At 34.7% G+C, this 18,464-nt stretch overlaps 3 long non-coding RNA genes across 3 annotated transcripts; 2 read left to right on the top strand and 1 right to left on the bottom strand.

The window, feature by feature from the left end:
* Positions 1 to 2,573: 2,573 nt before the first annotated feature.
* Positions 2,574 to 17,813, top strand: LOC124876761. The gene is made up of 3 exons (XR_007040367.1): positions 2,574 to 2,712; positions 16,672 to 16,799; positions 16,944 to 17,813. It is a non-coding gene; the product is annotated as an uncharacterized LOC124876761 (long non-coding RNA).
* Positions 4,826 to 8,676, bottom strand: LOC124876762. Its single transcript, XR_007040368.1, has 2 exons — positions 8,489 to 8,676; positions 4,826 to 6,683 (listed from the first exon to the last, which is right to left on the bottom strand). It is a non-coding gene; the product is annotated as an uncharacterized LOC124876762 (long non-coding RNA).
* LOC124876763 lies at positions 10,920 to 14,770 on the top strand. The gene is made up of 2 exons (XR_007040369.1): positions 10,920 to 11,107; positions 12,913 to 14,770. It is a non-coding gene; the product is annotated as an uncharacterized LOC124876763 (long non-coding RNA).
* Positions 17,814 to 18,464: the final 651 nt, after the last annotated feature.

Raw genomic sequence — 18,464 nt, 5'->3', positions numbered from 1 at the left:
AACAAAAATACTAAGAAAATTCCGCATTTTAAAAAAAATAAAAAATGTGTGAATGTGAGAAATGAATGGAGGGTTTAAACCACTAGGTTTGCCTCATACCAAAGCAGTAGGATTGTAAGTGACTAACTTTTGTGGATGCAAAAGGCAAGGATTCTCCACTCGAAAGAGTTGAAGTGAGAATTACCACAAAAAGAGATTTTTTCTGTCACCCTACTGAGCAGAATAATCCAGCATTTAGAATACCCTAAGTATTGAGATATTGGACCAATTTTGTTTCAAAAATGGGAAAAGGGGCAAGTAAAAATAAACAAAAAAAATGAATTACAATGCAAAGATTGGAAATTAATAGACGCACAGGATCCAAACAAATTAAAATATTTAGATAAATGGATAACCACATATAATTATGATGGTCAATTAAACTCTCAAAAATTTGTTAATCTACAGGATGCAATTATTAAAAGTACAAAACGTGATTTAAGAAAAACGGAAAAAGAAGGTTATGAGGATGTAGATTATTGGTTAAAAGTAACTAAAAAGAGAGAGATGTGATGCAGGAGATAAGAATGGACGTTTTTGTGGAAAGCAGAAAAGGTCAGAGTGCTAACAAGTAATTTTGAATGGACTTGCAAAGTAGAACAGCAGGACAAAAGAAAGTGAGTAAAAAGAGTAGGTGGAAAGTGTTTGTTTTGTACCAAAGATCTGATGAGGTTTTGACAGGATTGGATGGGCTAAAATGAGTCTTTTTGGCTTGAGATTTCCCCTTTTGGTGAATAAATCCATCCCCACCATGGCTGTACCTCGTGTATGTTTTATTTGTGTTTATTTTTTTTATTGTTTGAGACGCTGGAGGCTCTTGATACAGCTTGTCACGCAGGTACATGGCATGACACGTTTCTTCTGTGTAACCTTAGAAAATATTTTACTCTTTTAACAGCAGCACAAATACTGGATATTTCAGAGTATAAAATGATGCACATGAAGAAATAAAACCAGTAATAGAGGATTTAATAACTGCAGGGGTGATAATAAAATGCGAACCCTAACACTCCAGTTAAAAAACAAGCTCCATCAGCAGGATGCCGCATGGTGCAAGACCTACAGGCAGTTAACAATGCAATTGTTCAGAGAGCACCGTGTGTTCCTGATCCTTATACATTATTAAATTCCCAAAGACCAGATTCTAGAATATTTACTGTAGTTGATATTAGCAATGCATTTTTCTCTGTACCTATAGATAAAAATAGTCAGTTCTGGTTTGCGTTCACTTTTGAGGGACAAAGATATACTTATACCAGACTACCTCAAGGCTACTGTGAAAGTTCAACTATATACTCTCAGGTAATGAGTGCAAGCATAGCCAAGATTGACCCTCCAGGAGGTAGTCAGGTTTTACTATATGTTGATGATGTGCTATTAGCCTCTCCTCATGAGGAGACCTGTAAAAATGACACAATAGCATTATTAAAACATTAACAGAAGAGGGACACCAAGTCAGTAAAAAGAAACTTCATTTGTGTAAAAATGAGGTTAAATACCTAGGCCACAATCTTAGCGCAGGGGGACGCACAATTGTAGAAGAAAGAAAGACTGCAATATTACAAGTTCCAAAACCAGTAACAAAAAAAGCAAATGATGTCCTTCCTTGGACTAACTAATTATTGTAGAAATTGGGTCCCAAATTATGCAGAAATAGTAACTCCATTAAACAAATTAATGTATGAGGAAGAGCTGAAAATAACGTCTGAACTGAAATGGAGTGTAGAAGCTGAAGAAGCGTTTACCAACATAAAATAAGTTCTAGTTTCCAGTACTACTTTAGCATTACCAGATTATAGTAAACCGTTTGTTCAGATGGTAGATTGCAAGGGACATTTTATGACTTCAGTTCTGGTTCAACAACATGGAGATAAAATGAAACCAATAGCCTATTTCTCTTCAAAACTAGATAGTGTTGCGTGTGCGCAACCACATTGTGTGAAAGCTGTAATTGCAGCCTCAATGGCAGTTGGAGTCAGTGCCACAATAGTGTTATTTCACCCTTTAACTTTAAGAGTTCTCCATGCAGTTTCAGCATTATTACTGCAAACAAATATGACCTTTCTATCACCTGCCAGACATTTGTCCTGCATGTCAACTTTACTGTCACAACCACACTTAACTATAGAAAGGTGCACCACCTTAAACTCAGCAACATTGTTACCCACACCTGAAGATGGAATTCAACATGATTGTCAAGAATTAGCAGAAAAACAAGCAAAAAGTAGAAGTGATTTGCAGGATCAACCCCTGGTACAGGACAAGATAGTCTATGTAGATGGTTCCTCCAGAAAAGATGAGAGAGGGAAGACATAAACACACAGTAAAATCCTCAGTGTCAAATAAGCAGTGTCAGAGCATGTTAACTACATAAGAGTCAATTCAACAACAGTGAGTGTAAAATGTCTCCTTATGTTCTGCAGTGTTGGTGTAAATATTCAGAGTTAAAATAGGTTTTGTAAAAATAACTCTTTACATTGTAATTTATCAAGTGTCAAAGAAAATACACTCTGTCGGAGTTAATACAACACCATAATTCAGTGTTAATGGAAATTCTTCAAACTGAGTGTTAAAAAGTACTCTGAAAAGCTCCGCCTCCTTCCACTTCGTGCCAGACTGACCAGAATTTTCTCAGCGCCATTTTCAACTTCTCCACCTTGCTGAAAAGTGTTGGTAAGTTTTTCTCAATTTTCAATTATTTTCCAAATTTTCACTGTCCTTATAGTTAAAGCAACATAATAAAATAACATGGTGTTCAGAAGGAACTTGTTTCTGTGAGAAAAAAAAATTGCTTTTCATGAATGTATGTAAGGAGTTGTTAGCTAGCTTAAACCTGCAAAGTGTTATCCTATTTAGCATTAAATAAAAATGGCATTTTAGACATAATGTTGCATTAACTGGTCACTACGCTTCTTAACATTGATAGGAACCTATAAAATACTTGGGGACTGATTTGGGGGATTGACTACATGCACCTGGCTGGAGCTCCAAACCAAGTTGTAATGAGCAAACCTCGGGTTACGTTTTTAATTTGCGTTGAGGGAAACTCCTTCGGTGGGAGCTGAGCGCAACGAGGTTCCTCTGAAACAGCAGTATCGTTGGTGTTACTTAATTAAATCTTAGCTATTTCACCTTTTAAGTGTATTTGATAAAAGTTAAGCTTATTTCTACGGACATTTTTCAACGAACGTTAAATAATCCTCAAGCAATAAGCAACTACATGATTGGCGGTTCCTTTAAAGTAATTTAGGAAAAATAATATCTGGTTAGGGTACCGTAATTACACAACATTTTCTGCCCTGTCACTGCTAAACGCATCATTTTCTGAAGCGCATAGTAAAAATAACTCAAGATTGGTATTTATATCATGCAATACATTATGATTTCTTTCATGAAAAGCTATAAAGCACAGTGCTAAGAGACAAGGCGTATTATGTGAAGTGTCCAAATAACCAGTCATATCATAATTCATACATATGGAGACCAAAATTAAGGTAGCCTATAATTGTAGTTGTAAAACTGATTTAAGAAACTTTTTACTTTAAACATCCAGTGTTTGGTCATGATACATTTATCTTTCTCATTGTATAATTATTTTTATAATACACATTACACCGTTAGGTTCTGATAGATTCCTTCTGCTACATTTTTATTAATTGTCTACCTAAACAGAGATTCTAGTCGTGAGGGTTGTGCAAGACGATGTGGTCTTCATATATCCAATCATCAGTCATATTTCTGCGTACACCTGTCATAAACAGGAAAGAGTGTTGCAATCCGCTGGTAATTTGGTATGGGTAATTAGAGAATTTAAGTGCACCCTTCCATCAAACATTTTGACAGGTGGGCGGGACTTCCGGTGAGGGCGGGACTTCCGGTGGGGGGCATATGGGCGCCATGTGGTTGCCATGTGGGCAGGGGGGGTGTGTCCAAGGGGCGTAACAGTGGATGTTGATTGGTTGTCGTCATTAGGGGCGATACCTTAAATGAGTCAATTAAAACACAGGGGTGTGTTTAAGGGTGTTACGGGGAAGGCCTTAAATGAGCCAATTAAAACACACAGGGGTGTGTTTAAGGGTGTTATTAATAATCTGTATGTTTTGTTCAGGCGTTAATACATCTAAAAAACAAAACAACAAAAAAAAAGACATGCATCCTTTTATATTTTTAAAGGTATAATCAACTTAATGTTGACCTATCACATGAAATCCTAATAAAGGAACTGTGTAACCTGACAGAATTGTAAGTTAATTTTTGCTTTACAGCAGGACCTATTTGTTGAATATATGAGCCAGTCTAAATCCGTTCAAAATAGAAAAGACCTAAAAAAGTAAATAAAAAAAAATTGTGCTTCACTACATCGATGGAACGAGAAAAACCTTCAGCTTCAGCGTCAACATACTGGAAAAGCAGCTGAAAATAGGTAAGACGAATATCAGATTAACAGAAAAAAAAAGAACATCAGTATACTGTTTCCAAGTTACAAATTGACTAGCAATGATGTGTTTGTTTTTGAATCATGAGAGACTCCATTTTAGGAAAAAGGAATGATAATTTAAGTTACCTGTAGCTTTTCTAAAAAACATTTTTACTTTTTCATCTTAGAGTTACAGGGGGTTACAACTGTTAGGGGCAATGTCAGGAAAGGGGCAGTTACGTCTGTTTCTTAGATAACATATCACCTTTGAACTCAAGAAGGGTTTTGGTCTTAAAAACATAGTCTTTGCAGTTGAGAGATAGAGGGGAGTACAAATGTTTCTGTACCTCTTAAAAAATCCAGATTGTCGTCATCCTCAAGCATTGACAGTGGATCAAAAAGGTGGTTTCAGGTTTCCAAGACTTGAGCTATCACCAAAAAAGTAATAGTAAGATCATTTAAACCCTCTAATATGCACTCAAACACAATCTCCTAAAGCAGTATACATTTCAAACTATGGCTCTATTAAATTTAATAGAATATGCATGGTAATCTCTGTTTAACTATAAATGACTTTTTTAAAGAAAATGAAATTGGAGTGCATCAGATTGTTAAAAAATTCTTCAAACTGTAAATAAGATAAATGTATACTATTAATAATGAATATTGTTTTGTACATAGTCCAGATTTATTAATCTATTGCATCACACAAAAGCAGAGGTCATTACAAGTTACTTTATTCTTTTAAATGTTTTTGTTTTATTATTATTGAATGGTTGTTGCATAGTCGTAACCAGGGTCTATTGAAAAGAAAAAACATTATAGTTGTTTTGTAGACAAATTCTTTTTATACACTCAAGCACAATTTTAATCAGTTATCAGTTTTGTATCAGTACAAGGATGTTTTTTTCTATGCTTCAATAGTACTCAGTGCAGAATTCTGTTTTTGCAGTATAATTTTGACAACATTCTGAAGATTCGCATTCTTGTACATAGTATAATTGCAACGACAATCGTTTTGGAAATTCTTTGAAATGCTGTGTGTACTGATTGCTGTCGCTTCATTTAAGAAAAATTGTATCTGCTAAATTTCTATGTCACTGACAATAAACATTTATTTACTTTGTGTATTTTAAACTGGTTTCTTATTCCTGTCATTTTTACATCTTTACAGTAAGTAATCCTCTATATTTAATTTAATTTTGAAACTTTGTTTTGTATAGACACCAACTTTGGTCATGTTGCAGTCACTTTGTAGTGTCATCTATTGTCAAAACAACTTCTGTGCATTTAGAAAGTTGTATACAATTGATTATATTTCATAGAGTGCATAATATTTTGGATCCATGCTTTTGTGTGCATTCTGCTAAGTAAATGCAATAAACAGATTTCTAGAGTTTATTCTTGTTTTTAAACTTGATTTACAATAACTCAATTGACTGTGAGAGTCAGTTGAGGTATTAGTATTTTTTAATGCTATTACAATTTCTTTACACAACTATTTAGCATACACTAAATTGCTAAGCAGATATATTAGAATGCACATGCAGTACTTTTACATAACACACTGGGATTTTAAAAACAAAACAGCAACCCACACATGGCTTAATTCTTCCCTCTCAAACTTTTAAGTTCTAAGGTTTTTCATATTTTGTACATATCTAGTAATTATGGTGTATGTTATTTTTCAAACTTTTTCACTTTGAATTAATATTTGTTTAGTAAAATCAGTGGTCTAACTTTTTTACGATTAAGGTTAGATTTCAATTCAATTCAATTTTATTAATTTTAGGAATATAGCACCAGTTCAGAGCAAATGTCATCTCAAGGCAGATGATAAAACAGAGAGTTCTAAGCATGTAGCTACAGTGGTAAGTAAGGACTCCATATTAACAAGAAAAACCTCTAGTAGAACCATGCTCAGTATAAGTGGCCATCTGCTGTGATTGGCTAGCTTTAGAGGGCAGAAAGTAAACAGAAAAAAAAAACACAGAAGCACCAGTCCAGGAGTAGTTTATTTGGGAAAGAATACAGCACACACCGTTAGTGACATCACTAATACCATTAGTAGTTCCATCTAAGAAACACAATAAAACAAGAAAGCACTGAGCCAGTAGTAGTATCAATGGGATAAGAAAATTAAGAGTAAATACCTGCAGCAATAGCTCACTGGCATTATCCTTGAAAGAGACAGTTAAAGACAAAATCCCTAGGCAGAGTGTATCTTCTATGAAAACAACAAGAATGAGAACATACACTTTATTAGATTATGACACACAACACAAATACACCACACAAAGGTTTCTATTTACTGCTGCAATTTCTAGTTATGATTAAAGTTCCTTGTCAGGTTAAACACAATTTTGTGGCCTCACACATTTAAGATAATAAAAGGAATAGAAGTGTTGCACATATATTTATTCTGAACTTTTGTTATTTTATTTAGAGAGCACTCACATGTTGCATTTCTAATTTAACAAATAAATATTAAAATCGTTTAGAATTTCTTCCTTTAGGAATTTCTTTCTTTAGGAAGTGGCATAGAGAAACACTTTTAGAATTTTGACATTTTCTTATGAAGAGATGGTAAAAAATATGAGGACAAGTAGAAGGAAAACTGCAGAAACAGAATATCCACATGCTCTTTCTAGTATTTTTTTAAGGAAACATTGAACTAAAGCAGAACCATCTGCTGGAAGAGGTATGGACAGTAGAGGCAGACAAGCCATTTGGGTGCTTTCTACCAAACTGGTTTGTGTGGCTTTAAAAATGTTTTTTATTGTTGGCATTTGCCCTTTGCTTAGCTAGATGAAAGAACAATGAGCAGGTTAATGGAGACCATTAACATATAAAAATATAGTGACAAGCATGTTCATGTTATTTTTACTTGTAACTGTTTTTTTTTTTAAGATGAACCTAATAAGCTATTAAAAACAAAAGCAATTCAACATAAATATAATGTCAAATAAACATTGGTATAAGACAAAATTATTGTCTCTTGTCCAACTGCTGTTTATTTCAATGCCACTTACCTCATAGTATATATATGTCAATAAACTGATCTACACTTCAGAGTTGTGCTGATTTCAGTTTAACCTTCTTGCTCATCACCAACATTGGATATTTTGAAACCTTATGAAGTTAATAAATACTACTTGAAAAGGTGTGTGTTACTCTTCTGCAGTGTAGTTTGACATTTTTAATCAAATGTTATAAAAGCCGATAAGTGGTGTTCTCAAACGGCACTTGTGAGTTGCTCAGTAACAAAACCAATTACTATTTCTTAATTCTATTTAGAGTTACCTTCACTGGTATGACAAAAACGTGTTTTTATTATTGAAATGTCATTAGTTCTTGACTAATTCTACAAACACATTCTGAAGTTTCAAATAATTTCTATAAATGAAATATACAACATTTGCTTACAGTTAACTGACTACACACCAGAATCAGGACATCTCTTCATAGCTTATAATGTTAGGCATATGTTGTACGCAGACCATGTCAATTACTATTTTCACTTAATATTAAAAGTTCTAAAAATTACATTAGCTTAGGAATTACCCTAGCTAATCAGCAACATTCACATTTGCCAAGTTATTTCTTCGTAAATAAGAATCATGAAAATGTGTTTTTTCAAAGATATCACACCTTATAATCCCATCACACTATTGAGTATGAGCCTTTTGTTTTTATTGCGTTAGAAGACATGATTCCACAATAAAATAACACTAACCAATCCTCTTCCTTACAGTTGGGCCAAAAATTATTCATATCCTGGAAAGTATAGATGTATATTTTTTTTCATTTAACTGAGAAGTTTGTTTCTCACATAAAAGGAAAAAGGCATCTCTCCAATGACAACAAAATAATTAAAATCTTTATAAAAAAATTGGCATGTTAAAATTTTTTTATGTTCTCAGTGTACATCCACAATGCTGAAAAGGAGTGTTTAAAACGTGGCAGAAGTAGTGGCAGAAGACATTTTGATGTATCCTAAAATCTCTTTAATGGCCTCATGTTTAGATTTACCTATCACGTGAATAGGATCCCACTACGGAGGCGAGAGCTGGTGTAAAGCAGCTGGTCTCCAAGCACTCTTTCTTCTCTGCCCCTCAATGTGTTGCAGTAGCAGGGCTTGTAAAACAAACCAAAAGTGTCTGAACCAATATAATCAGCACCTCTCTGACAGCATTCGTTTTTACTTCACTGTATGGCCATAAAAGTTGCATCTGAATTTGAACACAGCAATAGTGAATGACATCCGTGAATCAGTAATTCTGTGTTTAATTAATCTGTGGTTTCAAGGACTTTGATGTGTGACACAAAAAACGGAATTTTGGAACTGGAATTGAATTTTGGAATAGAAAATGAAAGTTATCAAATGGAATTTTCAATACATAGCAAAGCAATTTTCAAAGCAAACAAATTCAGTTTAAAAGCCAAGGAATTCAGTTTCAAACCATTAAATTCATTTTAATGGTTTGAAACTAGGTAAAAAACTTTTATTTGGTGGAGACTGGACTTTAGCTGTGTGTCAGAGTCAGGGCATGAATCACTTGGTCTATTTTGTTTACTTCTATCTTCGCCAAATGTACCAAGAGTAGGAGAGTTAGCTCGCAGGAGATGAAGTGCTGCCATCAAAACTAAATTTGCCGCTTTTTAAAACCACAGATATCCTTGCGTGCTTTCTAGGTTTTAGCGGCATGGCTTTCTGTCCGCTGTCAGGAGCATGTGTTCACCTCCGTTCGAGTGCACCTAACTCAGTGTGTCAGTGTCACCGTTGGTGACACAGAGTATGATGAGTGTGTTTTCGTCCAGCTTTTGCCATGTTTGGCCATAGAAAGAAGAGTAGTGACAACACAGGGACAGAAATCCTTCACGACGTGATCCAATAAAACGAATGACATTAACTGTTAAACTATTACTACATGCTGTGATCCTCTTGGGGGCACGGCGGTCTGGTTGGTAGGGCGGGGTGCCCCCCTTGAATAGTGGTAGGTGAAACACTGCAGGTGCTTCCACAGATTAGAAGTATTCCGCCGCAGCCGTGCATATTGCATCATAAATATTTCTGCACAGCATTTTGAAATGGAGTTTCGACGAAAATTCAAACTGAAAGACTGGGGTGGTGTTCCAACTACAGGGGGATCACACTCCTCAGCCTCCCTGGTAAGGCCTACGCCAGGGTATTGGAGAGGAGAGTCTGACCGATAGTCGAACCTCGGCTTCAGGAGGAGCAGTGTGGTTCTTGTCCCGGCCGTGGAACACTGGACCAGCTCTATACCCTCTACAGGGTGCTCGAGGGTTCATGGGAGTTTGCCCAACCGGTTCACATGTGTTTTGTGGACCTGGAGAAGGCATTCGACTGTGTCCCTCGTGATGCCCTGTGGGGGGTATAGAGCTGGTCCAGTGTTCCACGGCCGGGACGAAAACCACACTGCTCCTCCTGAAGCCGAGGTTCGACTATCGGCCGGACTCTCCTCTCCAATACCCTGGCGTAGGCCTTACCAGGGAGGCTGAGGAGTGTGATCCCCCTGTAGTTGGAACACCACCCCAGTCTTTCAGTTTGAATTTTCGTCGAAACTCCATTTCAAAATGCTGTGCAGAAATATTTATGATGCAATATGCACGGCTGCGGCGGAATACTTCTAATCTGTGGAAGCACCTGCAGTGTTTCACCTACCACTATTCAAGGGGGGCACCCCGCCCTACCAACCAGACCGCCGTGCCCCCAAGAGGATCACAGCATGTAGTAATAGTTTAACAGTTAATGTCATTCGTTTTATTGGATCACGTCGTGAAGGATTTCTGTCCCTGTGTTGTCACTACTCTTCTTTCTATGGCCAAACATGGCAAAAGCTGGACGAAAACACACTCATCATACTCTGTGTCACCAACGGTGACACTGACACACTGAGTTAGGTGCACTCGAACGGAGGTGAACACATGCTCCTGACAGCGGACAGAAAGCCATGCCGCTAAAACCTAGAAAGCACGCAAGGATATCTGTGGTTTTAAAAAGCGGCAAATTTAGTTTTGATGGCAGCACTTCATCTCCTGCGAGCTAACTCTCCTACTCTTGGTACATTTGGCGAAGATAGAAGTAAACAAAATAGACCAAGTGATTCATGCCCTGACTCTGACACACAGCTAAAGTCCAGTCTCCACCAAATAAAAGTTTTTTACCTAGTTTCAAACCATTAAAATGAATTTAATGGTTTGAAACTGAATTCCTTGGCTTTTAAACTGAATTTGTTTGCTTTGAAAATTGCTTTGCTATGTATTGAAAATTCCCTTTGATAACTTTCATTTTCTATTCCAAAATTCAATTCCAGTTCCAAAATTCCGTTTTTTGTGTCACACATCAAAGTCCTTGAAACCACAGATTAATTAAACACAGAATTACTGATTCACGGATGTCATTCACTATTGCTGTGTTCAAATTCAGATGCAACTTTTATGGCCATACAGTGAAGTAAAAACGAATGCTGTCAGAGAGGTGCTGATTATATTGGTTCAGACACTTTTGGTTTGTTTTACAAGCCCTGCTACTGCAACACATTGAGGGGCAGAGAAGAAAGAGTGCTTGGAGACCAGCTGCTTTACACCAGCTCTCGCCTCCGTAGTGGGATCCTATTCACGTGATAGGTAAATCTAAACATGAGGCCATTAAAGAGATTTTAGGATACATCAAAATGTCTTCTGCCACTACTTCTGCCACGTTTTAAACACTCCTTTTCAGCATTGTGGATGTACACTGAGAACATAAAAAAATTTTAACATGCCAATTTTTTTATAAAGATTTTAATTATTTTGTTGTCATTGGAGAGATGCCTTTTTCCTTTTATGTGAGAAACAAACTTCTCAGTTAAATGAAAAAAAATATACATCTATACTTTCCAGGATATGAATAATTTTTGGCCCAACTGTAAGGAAGAGGATTGGTTAGTGTTATTTTATTGTGGAATCATGTCTTCTAACGCAATAAAAACAAAAGGCTCATACTCAATAGTGTGATGGGATTATAAGGTGTGATATCTTTGAAAAAACACATTTTCATGATTCTTATTTACGAAGAAATAACTTGGCAAATGTGAATGTTGCTGATTAGCTAGGGTAATTCCTAAGCTAATGTAATTTTTAGAACTTTTAATATTAAGTGAAAATAGTAATTGACATGGTCTGCGTACAACATATGCCTAACATTATAAGCTATGAAGAGATGTCCTGATTCTGGTGTGTAGTCAGTTAACTGTAAGCAAATGTTGTATATTTCATTTATAGAAATTATTTGAAACTTCAGAATGTGTTTGTAGAATTAGTCAAGAACTAATGACATTTCAATAATAAAAACACGTTTTTGTCATACCAGTGAAGGTAACTCTAAATAGAATTAAGAAATAGTAATTGGTTTTGTTACTGAGCAACTCACAAGTGCCGTTTGAGAACACCACTTATCGGCTTTTATAACATTTGATTAAAAATGTCAAACTACACTGCAGAAGAGTAACACACACCTTTTCAAGTAGTATTTATTAACTTCATAAGGTTTCAAAATATCCAATGTTGGTGATGAGCAAGAAGGTTAAACTGAAATCAGCACAACTCTGAAGTGTAGATCAGTTTATTGACATATATATACTATGAGGTAAGTGGCATTGAAATAAACAGCAGTTGGACAAGAGACAATAATTTTGTCTTATACCAATGTTTATTTGACATTATATTTATGTTGAATTGCTTTTGTTTTTAATAGCTTATTAGGTTCATCTTAAAAAAAAAAACAGTTACAAGTAAAAATAACATGAACATGCTTGTCACTATATTTTTATATGTTAATGGTCTCCATTAACCTGCTCATTGTTCTTTCATCTAGCTAAGCAAAGGGCAAATGCCAACAATAAAAAACATTTTTAAAGCCACACAAACCAGTTTGGTAGAAAGCACCCAAATGGCTTGTCTGCCTCTACTGTCCATACCTCTTCCAGCAGATGGTTCTGCTTTAGTTCAATGTTTCCTTAAAAAAATACTAGAAAGAGCATGTGGATATTCTGTTTCTGCAGTTTTCCTTCTACTTGTCCTCATATTTTTTACCATCTCTTCATAAGAAAATGTCAAAATTCTAAAAGTGTTTCTCTATGCCACTTCCTAAAGAAAGAAATTCCTAAAGGAAGAAATTCTAAACGATTTTAATATTTATTTGTTAAATTAGAAATGCAACATGTGAGTGCTCTCTAAATAAAATAACAAAAGTTCAGAATAAATATATGTGCAACACTTCTATTCCTTTTATTATCTTAAATGTGTGAGGCCACAAAATTGTGTTTAACCTGACAAGGAACTTTAATCATAACTAGAAATTGCAGCAGTAAATAGAAACCTTTGTGTGGTGTATTTGTGTTGTGTGTCATAATCTAATAAAGTGTATGTTCTCATTCTTGTTGTTTTCATAGAAGATACACTCTGCCTAGGGATTTTGTCTTTAACTGTCTCTTTCAAGGATAATGCCAGTGAGCTATTGCTGCAGGTATTTACTCTTAATTTTCTTATCCCATTGATACTACTACTGGCTCAGTGCTTTCTTGTTTTATTGTGTTTCTTAGATGGAACTACTAATGGTATTAGTGATGTCACTAACGGTGTGTGCTGTATTCTTTCCCAAATAAACTACTCCTGGACTGGTGCTTCTGTGTTTTTTTTTTCTGTTTACTTTCTGCCCTCTAAAGCTAGCCAATCACAGCAGATGGCCACTTATACTGAGCATGGTTCTACTAGAGGTTTTTCTTGTTAATATGGAGTCCTTACTTACCACTGTAGCTACATGCTTAGAACTCTCTGTTTTATCATCTGCCTTGAGATGACATTTGCTCTGAACTGGTGCTATATTCCTAAAATTAATAAAATTGAATTGAATTGAAATCTAACCTTAATCGTAAAAAAGTTAGACCACTGATTTTACTAAACAAATATTAATTCAAAGTGAAAAAGTTTGAAAAATAACATACACCATAATTACTAGATATGTACAAAATATGAAAAACCTTAGAACTTAAAAGTTTGAGAGGGAAGAATTAAGCCATGTGTGGGTTGCTGTTTTGTTTTTAAAATCCCAGTGTGTTATGTAAAAGTACTGCATGTGCATTCTAATATATCTGCTTAGCAATTTAGTGTATGCTAAATAGTTGTGTAAAGAAATTGTAATAGCATTAAAAAATACTAATACCTCAACTGACTCTCACAGTCAATTGAGTTATTGTAAATCAAGTTTAAAAACAAGAATAAACTCTAGAAATCTGTTTATTGCATTTACTTAGCAGAATGCACACAAAAGCATGGATCCAAAATATTATGCACTCTATGAAATATAATCAATTGTATACAACTTTCTAAATGCACAGAAGTTGTTTTGACAATAGATGACACTACAAAGTGACTGCAACATGACCAAAGTTGGTGTCTATACAAAACAAAGTTTCAAAATTAAATTAAATATAGAGGATTACTTACTGTAAAGATGTAAAAATGACAGGAATAAGAAACCAGTTTAAAATACACAAAGTAAATAAATGTTTATTGTCAGTGACATAGAAATTTAGCAGATACAATTTTTCTTAAATGAAGCGACAGCAATCAGTACACACAGCATTTCAAAGAATTTCCAAAACGATTGTCGTTGCAATTATACTATGTACAAGAATGCGAATCTTCAGAATGTTGTCAAAATTATACTGCAAAAACAGAATTCTGCACTGAGTACTATTGAAGCATAGAAAAAAACATCCTTGTACTGATACAAAACTGATAACTGATTAAAATTGTGCTTGAGTGTATAAAAAGAATTTGTCTACAAAACAACTATAATGTTTTTTCTTTTCAATAGACCCTGGTTACGACTATGCAACAACCATTCAATAATAATAAAACAAAAACATTTAAAAGAATAAAGTAACTTGTAATGACCTCTGCTTTTGTGTGATGCAATAGATTAATAAATCTGGACTATGTACAAAACAATATTCATTATTAATAGTATACATTTATCTTATTTACAGTTTGAAGAATTTTTTAACAATCTGATGCACTCCAATTTCATTTTCTTTAAAAAAGTCATTTATAGTTAAACAGAGATTACCATGCATATTCTATTAAATTTAATAGAGCCATAGTTTGAAATGTATACTGCTTTAGGAGATTGTGTTTGAGTGCATATTAGAGGGTTTAAATGATCTTACTATTACTTTTTTGGTGATAGCTCAAGTCTTGGAAACCTGAAACCACCTTTTTGATCCACTGTCAATGCTTGAGGATGACGACAATCTGGATTTTTTAAGAGGTACAGAAACATTTGTACTCCCCTCTATCTCTCAACTGCAAAGACTATGTTTTTAAGACCAAAACCCTTCTTGAGTTCAAAGGTGATATGTTATCTAAGAAACAGACGTAACTGCCCCTTCCTGACATCGCCCCTAACAGTTGTAACCCCCTGTAACTCTAAGATGAAAAAGTAAAAATGTTTTTTAGAAAAGCTACAGGTAACTTAAATTATCATTCCTTTTTCCTAAAATGGAGTCTCTCATGATTCAAAAACAAACACATCATTGCTAGTCAATTTGTAACTTGGAAACAGTATACTGATGTTCTTTTTTTTTTCTGTTAATCTGATATTCGTCTTACCTATTTCAGCTGCCTATGTTTTTAAGACCAAAACCCTTCTTGAGTTCAAAGGTGATATGTTATCTAAGAAACAGACCTAACTGCCCCTTTCCTGACATTGCCCCTAACAGTTGTAACCCCCTGTAACTCTAAGATGAAAAAGTAAAAATGTTTTTTAGAAAAGCTACAGGTAACTTAAATTATCATTCCTTTTTCCTAAAATGGAGTCTCTCATGATTCAAAAACAAACACATCATTGCTAGTCAATTTGTAACTTGGAAACAGTATACTGATGTTCTTTTTTTTTCTGTTAATCTGATATTCGTCTTACCTATTTTCAGCTGCTTTTCCAGTATGTTGACGCTGAAGCTGAAGGTTTTTCTCGTTCCATCGATGTAGTGAAGCACAATTTTTTTTTATTTACTTTTTTAGGTCTTTTCTATTTTGAACGGATTTAGACTGGCTCATATATTCAACAAATAGGTCCTGCTGTAAAGCAAAAATTAACTTACAATTCTGTCAGGTTACACAGTTCCTTTATTAGGATTTCATGTGATAGGTCAACATTAAGTTGATTATACCTTTAAAAATATAAAAGGATGCATGTCTTTTTTTTTGTTGTTTTGTTTTTTAGATGTATTAACGCCTGAAAAAAACATACAGATTATTAATAACACCCTTAAACACACCCCTGTGTGTTTTAATTGGCTCATTTAAGGCCTTCCCCGTAACACCCTTAAACACACCCCTGTGTTTTAATTGACTCATTTAAGGTATCGCCCCTAATGACGACAACCAATCAACATCCACTGTTACGCCCCTTGGACACACCCCCCCTGCCCACATGGCAACCACATGGCGCCCATATGCCCCCCACCGGAAGTCCCGCCCTCACCGGAAGTCCCGCCCACCTGTCAAAATGTTTGATGGAAGGGTGCACTTAAATTCTCTCTGTAATTCACTCCAAAATGTATGTAAAAACCATATATTTTTTTGTATAAGGTTTCATCTTTGCCTTGTTTGTTGTGGTATATCGATTATAGGTTTTATTTTAGACTGTTAGGTTAAAGATCAAAATAATAATTTACATTTGTTTATTTAGCTCGAAATTCCCATTTGATTTTTTTAATTATTATTATTTGTAGAAAACATCATGCTTATTAAAACAAAAATAGATATGGAACAGAAGTATGTGACGATCAGTGAACCAAGCCTGGAAGAATTCTTGAATGTTGGTAAGCAGTGATTGTGAATGAAAGACTGTTCAACATTTTGGTTGAAGATGTTTAGATGTATGCCAGTCCTGCTCTTTACAGTCTGCATCTTGAGTGAAGCCAAGTAGAAGTGAGCAATAAATTTATCTGTATCTGAGAGCCTTTTTCCATATTTCTGTACAAAAACTGTTTTATAATAAAAATTGAAATGGGTTAAGTTGAATGTTGATTCTAAACTAACCATTCTGGGTTATATTCACCACTGTCTTGTTTTGTTAACTGATAGTGCAAATCCTAAATTTGAAACATTTCAGTGATAATTTAAATGTGTTGTTTTCTCCCTAGCTTTCATGAAGTTCTCCATTCCACCTGTCGTTGAGGGCATCACAGTGTTTGATGACACAGGAACTGAGGTGGATGCAGAAATATTTGAGGAACCAGTACTGGCATATTGACCATCACATTTGGCAATGGTAAGCTTGATTTTTCTTGATTCCAAGTTCCTTCTGAATGTTGCATTTTGACTATTACCAAAGCACTATGAAACTTTGGGCTGACAACCAGTGCAAAGGATTTCACTTATTCATTTTTTATACTTTTTTTCTGGTGACTTCTAGCTTCTAAGGAGAGAACTTTGTCCAGCTGTTCTCGGGGGTCAACATCAACTCACCGGACTCTGGAAACATCATTTTCTCCCACCTCAGTGTATCAAACTGCAACACATTCAGCACCAGAATTTTCACGTTGTGACTCTGATGAAACAGTCATCCTTGATCTTGCAACCTTGCGGCTCTGTTAATCCCATTCACAATGAGAATGACAGTCCTCCCAGTAAACAGCAGAAAATAAAATGGATGGATACAACTTCAAAAGAGGTCTCTTTTTTTCTGCCATGATGATAAAATGATGAAAAATAATATAATTTCGTGTCATCCTTAATATGTCTGTCAATAGTTGGTTGAATCAGCACTGATCAAGAAACCAGGTCATATGGTGCACAAGATTCCTCTCTTTTCATTGTTCCATATTGTCATTTAATGCAGCCTTGATCAGTCATTTTAGTAATTTAGTCATTAGATTTAAAGATTTTAATTACTGTTGTCAAAATTGAAGATGGAGTTTTTCAAATGTAACATGGCAACAACCTAAGAGGCAATATAGGTCACAGCAAGATAACCAATTAATGTACCTACTTTACATTAATTTTATTTTTAAAACCTTGCGATCTTTGAAATTTTATTTGGTGTTAGTCACTTTTTGTGGTTATCTTCTCAAGATGATCTTGCACCTTAATGTATTTCACTTCTGAAAGTTAGAATTGTAAAATGTGTTAATTCCAAAAGATTGGTGGTTGCAGTTGATTATTGAATGTTTGACTTCAAAGGACTATCTGTTATCTGAAAGAATACAAAAATTGCATACTTTGTTAAAAATGCAACTAATGTTGTCAAGTTCTTCAAAGTAATAAAGTTGTATAGCTAAAAATGCTGAAGCCTAAGTGCAATTTATTTTTGGCGAGGAAGATAATGTTTTGTTTTTTTTGTCCTATATTTTTGCAAATGTTTGGTAGTATATTGGTAAAAAATATGAATAGGTTTATAATAAAACCATATATAATTGAGTAATTTTTTTGACACTGGATTAGTTACAGACTAACATTGTTTTGAGTAAAATTTAATTAAGGAGTGTTACATAGATTTTACACTTGAGAACAAAAAATGTAGATTATTTAGAATACTTAAAAAGTAGCAGTGTCATATTTAACTAACACTATGAGTGTTGTTTATCTTACAGAGTAAAAGTATATTAACAATTGTGAGAGTTAAATGATTTTTACTCTATAACTCAATTTAACTCTAATCGGTGTAAAATCAACTCTGAAAACATAACACTGAGAGGAGTGTAACTTTAACACTACAGGGCAGGACCATATGTTCACCGGCTCAGTGTTGAAATTGACTCTTAAGTGTTAAATTAACACTGCTCATTTTACTGTGCAGGATATGCAGTAGTGACGAAAGATAGTGTTAAAAGCGGAGCAATTACTTTCACATTATTCTGCACAGGCTGCAGAGCTTATTGCGTTAACCAAGGCCTGCAAACTATTAGCAAATGAGGAAGTAACTATTTATACTGAT

Source organism: Girardinichthys multiradiatus, chromosome 11 (genome assembly GCF_021462225.1).
Source record: "Girardinichthys multiradiatus isolate DD_20200921_A chromosome 11, DD_fGirMul_XY1, whole genome shotgun sequence".
In the NCBI taxonomy this organism is placed as follows: Eukaryota; Metazoa; Chordata; class Actinopteri; order Cyprinodontiformes; family Goodeidae; genus Girardinichthys; species Girardinichthys multiradiatus.
Note: the sequence above shows the minus strand (reverse complement) of the source record. Positions and strands in the feature narration are given on the sequence as shown.